Source organism: Sus scrofa, chromosome 2 (assembly GCF_000003025.6).
Source record: "Sus scrofa isolate TJ Tabasco breed Duroc chromosome 2, Sscrofa11.1, whole genome shotgun sequence".
NCBI lineage: Eukaryota > Metazoa > Chordata > Mammalia > Artiodactyla > Suidae > Sus > Sus scrofa.
This window is the reverse complement of record NC_010444.4, coordinates 134458809-134469150: the sequence shown is the minus strand read 5'-3', so window position 1 is coordinate 134469150 and position 10342 is coordinate 134458809. Positions and strand designations below refer to the sequence as shown.

Below are 10342 nucleotides of genomic sequence, written 5' to 3'. Positions count from 1 at the left end.
ATTCAAAATGTTATTACTGCTCCAAAAAGATAGTAACCGTTTTACTTTGGTTCCCACATTCTTCTCTGGCTGGCCTCAGCCCTTCTCTTATCTGCTAGTGAGAGCAGTGAAGGAAGAATTCATGGGCTGAGCATTTTGGAGCCTATGTCCCTTCTCTCTGTGGTCCCTAACCACTTGGAACTTTAAATCTTGTTGCTTCCCTATCCCTACCCTCTGCTTTCATCAATCTAATTTATTCAGTCTTTCCTCAAACTCTGTTTTGAAACTGTATGGCTTCTGCTTGGAAACCTTCCTTTTATTTATTTTTCCAATTGTTGTCCTTGGGGGTCCATTTAAAATCTCAGCTGATTAAAGGGATTGATAAATTCTAGGAGGCTGTCCCACTAGCCTAGCCCTTGTTGGTTCATGCTCAGAAAGTGTGGATTTCACATGTTTACTTTGAAATTGCTCATTTTGCCCTGTCCTGTTTTGGACTTGCCATTGTCAGCTGTTAGATATGTTCCCCCTAGTATCCTGGGTGGTACCTGAATAGTTAGGGTGTGAGTCCAGGATTGTTGAGGTTGAGGGAGAAGTAGACAGTAACTCTGCTAAGAATGCTCGCCTCTTCACCTAAGCAGCTGGTGACCAGATGCCCCTGCAGGCTCTGTCTACTTATTGCTTCCCTGGGGTTCTGATCACACTCTGGATGCCCAGTTCACAGCACTTTTCCTTTACTGTATACTCAGCTGCTTGACCTACTAAGATATATGGGTAGTTTCTTGGCTATCTTAAGTTTCTCGTTTCTCAGATAAGGTTGATTAAGAAGTATTTTTGGAACAGTGACAGCGATTTCACCATTTATTTGTGTATTCAACATGCAGCGAGTATTTAATGAGTAATTATGTGTCAGACACTGCTTTTTTTGGAGCTAGACTATAGCAGTAAAAAACAAAAAAGCTGAAACTAACACAGCCTTCTAAGTCAACTATGCTCCAATGACATTTATTTTTAAAAAAGTTATGTTTACACTATAGTGTAGTCTATTAAGTGTTCAATGGCATTTTATCTAAAAAATATACATACTTTAATTAAAAAATGCTTTTTGATGAAAAGTGCTAACCATCATGACACTGCAGAGTTGCCAGTCTTCCAGTTTGCAAAAACGCAGTATCTATGAATGCACGAACGCAAAGTACAATAAAACAGGGTATGCCTATATTTTTTTTAACCAAATTTAGTTAAGTTTTAACCAAAATTGGATCATAATATTTACTATAACATGGCTTGCTTTCTAATACCTTTTTGTTAGTAAATATGGATTCCATCATCATTTTAATGGTGCCATATTCTATTTTTTAAAAGTATCATAATTTAATTAATTTCCTCTTATTGAACAGTTTAAGTATTTGAAAAAATGCTTCAGTGGACAGTGTTTGTTATACTTTTATCTTTACACACTTCCTGTTTGTTGTTTTTTTTCTGAAGGTAAAGGCATACAAATGAAATTACTGGATCTTATCTTCAGAAAGATTTTATCTCGTTGACTGTTTTCTTAACCTGTTCAACCAGATATTGCTGATATGTTTGTTGATTTATGAGGCAGTTATAGATTAGTGATTAAAAGCACTGGTTTGGGAGTTACACCTACCTGGCTTATCCTGACTTCATTAATTATTTGTTGTATGACTTTGGGATGTCATATGTTATAACCATATTCTGAGCCGGTTAGCTGTGTAGTTGGGAGGAGGGGGGGGGTGTTTAATACTCAATTTATGGGATAGTTGGGAAGATTAATGGAGATAATTTTTAATTCTTATTCTAGGGCCATTTTAAAATTTGTTAAAATCTCTTAATTTTCATTAATTATTCTTTTTTTTTTTTTTTTTTTTTTTTTTTTGGCTTTTTGGCTTTTCTAGGGCCGCTCCCATGGCATATGGAGACTCCCAGGCTAGGGGTCTAATCAGAGCTGTAGCCACTGGCCTACACCACAGCCACAGCAACGAGGGATCCAAGCTGAGTCTGCAACCTACACCACAGCTCAGGGCAACGCCAGATCCTTAACCCACTGAGCAAGGCCAGAGATCACACCTGCAACCTCATGGTTCCTAGTCGGATTTGTTAACCACTTTGCCACTATGGGAACTCCTCATTAATTGTTCTTATCTTCTCATTCAATAGCTGGGCTGAGAAAAGAGAAGCACTGAACCTTGTAATCCCTGAAGATAAGGAAGACATGAGGAAATTAATGGATGTGTACAAGGTGCCGAAACATCTAAGTGAGGATTGGTCCTTCATGGAGAGCTTTGTCCTTTAGGACCCATCCATTGGTCAGCTGATTTTGTGTGAGGACATGTGCATGTGCACATGTGTACATGAGCTTTCTCTCGCTGAATCTCTTTCTGAGCTTGTGAGGCTACTTGAGAATGTGTTTTGTGAAAACTTGATAGATCTCACAAATACAACTTTTAAAACCTAGGGAATTTTTTAGAGACAGGTATTTTATGCATTTTTTATTTCTTTAATGTTTGTTTGTCTATTTAAGCTTTCTATTTATTCTTGTACCTACTTTTGTCATTTTGTTTTTTCCAGGTTTTAAAATTTATTGGCCTATAGTTGTTCATATTTATTCCTTAATGAATATTATTATTGTTGCATTGTTATTTTTATTATCTCACTATTTTAATTTTATCTTTTATTCTTGACTATTTTGACTATTTAAAAATATTTTTGTTTGCTTGTTTTTTTGTCTTTTTAGAGCTGCACCCACAGCGTATGGAAGTTCCCCAGCCTAGGAGTCGAATTGGAGCTGCAGCTGCTGGCCTACATCACATCCACAGCAACACCAGATACTTAACCCATTGAGCAAGGCCAGGGATCGAACCCACATCCTCATGTATCCTTAAACCCACTGAGACACAATGGGAACTCCCTAAAAAATATTTTTAAAGAATCAGCTCTTTGTTTTATTTTTTCTGTTTTTTAATTTTATTTTGGTGAAATATGCATAACGTAATGTTTTTCACTTTAACCACTTGTGAGTGTACAATTCAGTGGCATTAAACATATTCACAAGATAGTGTTGTAACCATCAGCACCATCTATCCCAATACATTTTCTTTTGTCATCTCCAGCATAAACTATGTAGCCATTAAATAGTAACTCTCCTTTTTCCTCTTCTACTAGCCCCTGGTAACTACTCTTCTACTTTCTACTTCTGTGAATTTGCATGTTCTGGGTACCTCATATAAGTGGAATAATACAGTATTTGACCTTTGTATTTGGTGTATGTCAATAAGCATGTTTTTGAGGTTCATCCATGTTGTGGCATATATCAAAATTTCATTATTGTTTATGCCTGAGTAGTATTTTAGTGTGTGTGTAAGCCATATTTTTTTATCCTTTCATCTATTGATAGACACTTGGGCTGTTGTGAATAATGCTGCTCTGAACATTGGTCTACAGGTATCTGTTTGAGTGAGTCACTTCTTCCAGCTCCTCTGCGTATATACCTAGGAGTTGTATTACTGAGTCATATGGTAGTTATTTGTTTAACTTCTTGAGAAACCAGAAACTGTTTTCCACAGTGACTACACCATTTTACTTGCCCACCAGCAATGTTTGACAGTTTGGGTTTCTCCACATCTTTGCCTACACTTCTTATTTTCCATTTTTTAAAATTATAGCCATCCTATTGTGTGCTTATTTGTGAAGCTTTTGATTTCTCCTTCAAATCTGAATGAGATCCTTGCTGAGTAGAGTAATCATGGTTGGAGTTTTTTTTCCATTCATCACTCTAAGTATATTGTGCCCCTCCCTTCAGACCTGCAGAGTTTCTTCTGAAAAATTAGCTGATAATGTTATCCGGGTTCCCTTGTATGTTATTTGATTATTTTCTCTAGCTGCTTTCAATATTTTCTCTTTGTCTAATTTTTGTCAGTTTGATTAATATGTATCTTGGGGTGTTCCTCCTTGGGTTTGTTTTATATGGTATTCTTTGTGCTTCCTGGGTTTGAGTGAGTGATTCCTTTCACATATTAGGGAAGCTTTTGGATATTATCTCTTCAAATATTTTCTCTGGCCCTTTATCTCTCTCTCTTCTCCTTCTGACACCCTATAATACAGATGTTGGTGCATTTAACATTGTCCCCAGGGTTTTCTTACACTGTCTTCATTTCTTTTCAGTCTTTTTTTCTCTTTTCTGTACCATGTCAGTGATTTCCACCAGTCTGTCTTCCACCTGCTTATCCATTCTGCTTCCTCCTATATTCTGCTGTTGGTTCCTTCTAGTGAATTTTTTATTTCATTTATTGTATTTTGTACCTCTACTTGCTTAATCCTTAAATATTCAATTTCTTTATTCAGTGTTTCTTGTAATTTATCAATCTTTGCCTCCAGTTTGTTTCCAAGATCTTGAATCATCTTTACTGTCATTGAAGTCTTTTCCATGGAGGTTTGTAATCTCTAGACCATTTAGCTGTTTTTCTGGGGTTTTTCCTTGTTCCTTTATCTGAATTGTAATTCTCTGCCTTTTCATTTTGTATAGATATTTTTTGTCTTTTGTCTTTTTAGGACCGCATCTGTGACATATGGAGGTTCCCATGCTAGGGGTCTAATTGGAGCTACAGCTGCCAGCTTACACCACAGCCACAGCCATGCCAGATTCTAGCTGCATCTGTGACCTACACCACAGCTCACAGCAATGCTGGATCCTTAACCCACTGAGTGAGGCCAGGGATCAAACCCACACCCTCATGGTTCCTAGTCAGATTCATTTCTACTGCACCACAGTGGGAACTCCAATTTTGTATAGATTTTTGTGTAATTATTTTTTTGCAGGCAGTAGGGTGATAGCCTCTCTTGTTTTTGTTGTCTGTACCTTTTTGCTGAAGTTGATAGGGCGCTTGCTGCAGGCTTACTGATGGGAGGGACTGGTGCCTGCCCACTGGAAGGTAGAGCTGATTCTTATTCCTTTGGTGGGGGGCTTTGTCTCTGGGTGTGATTAGAGGCTGCTCTGTGCCTGGGAGGTCTTTAGGCAGCCTGTTTGCTGATGGGTGGGGCTGTGTTCCCCCTGTTTATTGTTTGGTCTGGGGCTTCTCAGCCCTGGTGAGTGGGGCCAGATTTTTCCAAAATGGCCCCCTCCTGGGTAGTTCATGCTGATGATTATTCCTGAGAACTTTGCCTCCAATTTCCTTCCCCCACAATGAGCCATAGTCTCCCCTGTTTTCCCAGGAGATCCTCCAAGTCCACAGGCAGGTTTGATCCATATTCCTATGGAATTTCTCTGCTTCGCCCTGGGACCCAGTACACATGGAAGCCTGTATAAACCTTTCAAGAGTGGAGTCTTCATTTCCCCCAGTCCCATGGAGCTCCTGTGCACAAGCCCCACTGGCCTTCAGTGCCAAATACCCCAGGGGCTCCTCCCAATGCCAGACCCCCAGGCATGGGAACCTGATGTTGGCTTGGAACTCTCACTCCCTTGGTTGAGCCTCTACTAGATAGTTACTTTCCAGTGTGTGGGCCACCTACCTGGTGGCTGTGCAGTTGCTTATATGGCATAATTGCCCCTCCTACCTTCTTGATGTGGCCTCCTCTTTGTCTTTTTGTGCAGGATATATCTTTTCATAGTTTCCAGTCTATTTGTTGATGATTGTTCTGTAGTTGGTTGTAATTTTGTTGTTTTCATGAAAGAAGGTGACCTGCAGTCCATCTACCCTGCCATCTTAATCCCCTCCTTTGCCCATTTTTAAAAATATGTTTTTTTTGATATTGTTCTTTCATAAGCTTTTAATTACTGTAGTAGCTTTGCAGTAAATTTTGAAATCAGGAAGTGTGAGTTCTCCAACTTTTTTCTTCTGTTCAAGATTGTTTTGGCTATTTTGGATTCCTTACAGTTCTAGATAAATCTGAAAATCAGCTTTTCTATTTTTGCAAAAAAGGCTGTAGGAATTTTGGAAGGCAGCTATGCTCACCACTATACAACCAACACTGCACAAAGCTGTAGGAATTTTTATGGGGATTGCATTGAACCTATAGCTTGCTTTTGGTAGTATTGACATGAACAATGACTTAAGTCTTGCCATGCTTTCTATTTATTTATGTCTTAAAATTTCTTTCAGTAATTCTTTGTAGTTTTTCATATACAAGTCTTTCACCTCCTTGGTTAGATTTATTCCTAAGTATTTAATTCTTTTAGATGCTGTTATAAAAGGAATTGCTTTCTTTGTTTCTTTTTCTTTTCTTTTCTTTTTTTTGTTTTGTTTTTTTTTGTTTGTTTGTTTTTGGCTCTACCTGTGGCATATGGAAGTTCTTGGGCCAGAGATCAAATTCAAGCCCAGCTGTGACCTGTGCCACAACTGTGACAATTCCAGATCCTTAACTCACTGCACCAGGCCAGGGATTGAACTCCAAGAATTGCTTTCTTAATATTCTTTGCAGATTATTAATTTATGGTGTGTAGAAACATAGTAATTTTTGTGTCTTTATCTTGAATCCAGCAACTTTGGGGTTAGGTTATTAGCATGAGTAGCTTTCTCAGGGATTTTTTGAGATTTTTCTATATATAGGATCATATCATCTGTGAATAGAGATTGATTTACTTCTTCCTTTCCAATACTAATGCCTCTTCTTTTTTTGCTGTCTCTTGGCGCTAGCTAGAACTTCCAGTACAGTATTGAATATTAGTTGTGAAAGTGACCATCTTTGTCTTGTCTTGGATCTTAGGGGGAAAGCTTTTGTCTTTTTCCAGTGAGTATATATTAGCTGTGGGCTTTTCATGAATACCCTTTACTGTGGAGGAATTTTCCCTGTGTTCCTACTGTTATGAGTTTTATCATAAACGGGTGTTGGATTATGTCTAATGAGAATCCTCCATCAATTGAGATGATCATGTGATTTTTTTTCCCCTTTGTTCTATTAATGTGGTATGTTGCATTGATCAACTTGCTTATGTTGAAATACCCTTGAATTCGGGATAAATTCTGCTTAGTCATGGTGAATAATCTTTTAAATATGCTGTTGGATTTTATTTGGTAATATCATGTTGAGATGTTTTTCTTACACCTATATTTATTTATTCATTTTTAAAATTTTATATAGCATATTTATTTGTACCCCCCAAGTAATGAAACATTAAACAAAGACTTAGGATGCAGATAATATGTGATTCCTATTGTATACTGGAATCACTCTGCCTGATTAACATATGCTGATGAAATATCCCTTTCTTATGATATTTTAAAAAAATTTTGGTTCAGCATATTACTTGAGACATGACATCTTTAAAGTTTTTAAAGTTAGTTTGATTTTTTTCCCATTTTTTATTACTCAAATGAATTTATCACATCTGTAGATATATAATGATCATAACAATCCAATTTCACAGGATTTCCATCCCATAACCCAAGCACATACCCCCCACCCCTAAACTGTCTCCTCCAGAGAACATAAGTTTTTCAATGTCTGTGAGTCAGCATCTGTTCTGCAAAGACATTCAGTCTGTCCTTTTTTCAAATTCCACATGTCAGTGAAAGCATTTGATGTTGGTGTCTCATTGTATGGCTGACTTTGCTTAGCATGATACTTTCTAGGTCCATCCATGTTGCTAAAAATGCCAGTATTGCATTCCTTTTAATGGCTGAGTAATAGTGCATTGTGCATATGTACCACATCTTCTTGATCCACTCCTCTGTCGATGGACATTTAGGTTGTTTCCATGTCTTGGCTATTGCAAATAGTGCTGCAATGAACATTGGAGTACCTGTGTCTTTGCGAGTTGTGGTTTTCTCTGGGTAGATGCCCAAGAGTGGGATTGCTGGATCAAATGGTAGTTCTATGTTTAGTTTTCTGAGGAATCTCCATACTGCTTTCCACAGTGGTTGCACCAATTTACAACCCCACCCACAGTGTAGTAGGGTTCCTTTGTCTTCATACCCTCTCCAGCACTTATTGTTTGTAGACTTTTGGATGATGGCCATTCTGGCTGGTGTCAGGTGGTACCTCAGAGTGGTTTTGATGTACATTTCTCTAATAATGAGTGATGTTGAACATCTTTTCATGTGTTTCTTGGCCATCTGTATGTCTTCTTTGGAGAACTGTCTGTTTAGATCTTCTGCCCACTTTTTGATGGGGTTGTTTGTTTTTTTGGTATGGAGCTGCAGAAGGTGTTATAAATTTTGGAGATGAGTCCCTTGTCAGTTGCTTCACTTGCAAATATGTTCTGCCATTCTGTGGGTTGTCTTTTCATTTTGTTTTGTTTAGGGTTTCCTTTGCTGTGCAGAAACTTTTAGGACCACTAAAATCAAACTTTTCAGTTTGATTAGGTCCCATTTGTTTATTTTTGTTTTTATTGTCAGTACCCTAAGAGGTGGATCTGAGAAGATGTTGCTGTCATTTATGTCGGAGAGCGTTTGGCCTATGTTTTCCTCTAAGAGTTTTATTGTGTCTGGTCTTATATCTAGGTCTTTAATCCATTTTTGGTTTATTTTTGTGTACGGTGTTAGGGAGTGTTCTAATTTAATTCTTTTCCATGTGGCTTTCCAATTTTCCCAGCACCACTTATTGAACAAGCTGTCCTTTCTCCATTGTATGTTCTTGCCTCCTTTGTCATAGATGAGTTGGCTGTAGGTGTGTGGGTTGAATTCTGGGCTTTCTGTCCTGTTCCACTGATCTGTATTTCTGTCTTTGGTGCCAGTACCATGCGGTTTTGGTGACTGTTGCTTTGTAGTGTAGTCTGAAGTCCGGGAGCCTGATTCCTCCAGCTCCATTTTTCTTTTTCAGGATGTCTTTGGCTGTCCTGGGTCTTTTGTGCTTTCAAACAAACTTAGAAATATTTTGTTCGAGTTCTGTGAAAAATGTCCTTGGTAATTTGATAGGGGTTGCATTGAATCTGTAGATTGCCTTAGGTAGTATAGTCATTTTGATAATATTAACTCTTCCAATCCAGGAGCATGGTATATCTTTCCATCTATTGGTGTCATCTTTGATTTCTTTCATCAGTGTCTTATAGTTTTCAGAGTACAGGTCTTTTGTCTCTTTAGGTAGGTTTACTCCTAGGTATTTTATTCTTTTGGATGTGATGGTAAACGAATTGCTTCCCTAATTTCCTTTTCTGCTCTTTCATTGTTAGTGTATAGAAATGCTGTCGATTTCTGTGTATTAATTTTGTATGCTGCCACTTTGCCAAATTCATGGATGAGCTCTAACAGTTTTCTGGTAGAGTCTTTAGGGTTCTCTAGGTATAGTATCATGTCATCTGCAAAGAGTGATAGTTTTACTTCTTCCTTTCCAATTTGGATTCCTTTTATTTCTTTTACTTCTCTGATTGCTGTGGCTAGGACTTCCAGAACTATGTTGAAGAGTAGTGGCAAGAGCGGACATCCCTGTTTTGTTCCTGATCTCAGTGGGAATTCTTTCAGCTTTTCACCATTGAGAATAATGTTAGCTGTGGGTTTGTCATATATGGCATTTATTATGTTGAGGTAGGTTCCCTCTATGGCCACTTTCTGAAGGGTTTTTATCAGAAATGGATGTTGGATTTTGTCAAAGGTTTTTTTCTGCATCTATTGAGAGGATCATATGGTTTTTATTCTTCAGTTTGTTAATGTGGTGTATCACACCAATGGATTTGTGGATATTGAAGAACCCTTGCATCCCTGGGATAAATCCCACTTGGTCATGATGTAAAATCCTTTTAATGTATCGTTGGATGAGGTTTGGTAGTATTTTGTTGAGGATTTTTGCATTGATGTTCCTCAGTGAAATTGGCCTGTAGTTTTCTTTTTTGGGGGAATCTTTGTCTGGTTTTGGTACCAGGGCGGTGGTGGCCTCATAGAATGAGTTTGGGAGTATCCTTTCCTCTGCAATTTTTTGAAATAGTTTCAGAAGAATAGGTGTTAGCTCTTTTCTAAATGTTTGATAGAATTCACCTGTGAAGCCATCTGATCCTGGACTTTTGTTTGTTAGAAGTTTTTTAATGACAGTTTCAATTTCAGTTCTTGTGATTGGCCCATTCATCTTTTCTAGTTCATCTTGGTTTTGTCTTGGAAGATTGTACTTTTCTAAGAATTTGTCCATTTCTTCTAAGTTTTCCATTTTATTGGCGTATAGTTGCCTATAGTAGTCTCTTATGATCCTTTGTACTTCTGTGATGTCCGTTGTTACTTCTCCTTTTTCATTTCTAATTTTATTGATTTGAGTCCTCTCTCTTTTTTGCTTGATAAGTCTGGCTAAGGGTTTATCAATTTTGTTGATCTTTTCAAAGAACCAGCTTTTTGTTTGATTGATCTTTTCTATGGTTTGCTTTGTTTCTATTTCATTGATTTCTGCTCTGATCTTTATGATTTCTTTTCTTCTACTAACTTTAGGT

The 10342-nt window shown here is 37.7% G+C and overlaps 1 long non-coding RNA gene across 1 annotated transcript in view; it reads left to right on the top strand.

The window, feature by feature from the left end:
• Positions 2131–10342, top strand: part of LOC110259780 — a 39979-nt gene continuing 31767 nt past the window's right edge. The window contains exon 1 of the long non-coding RNA XR_002342119.1: positions 2131–2239. This is a non-coding gene — a long non-coding RNA (uncharacterized LOC110259780). The remainder of the gene's footprint in view (positions 2240–10342) is intronic.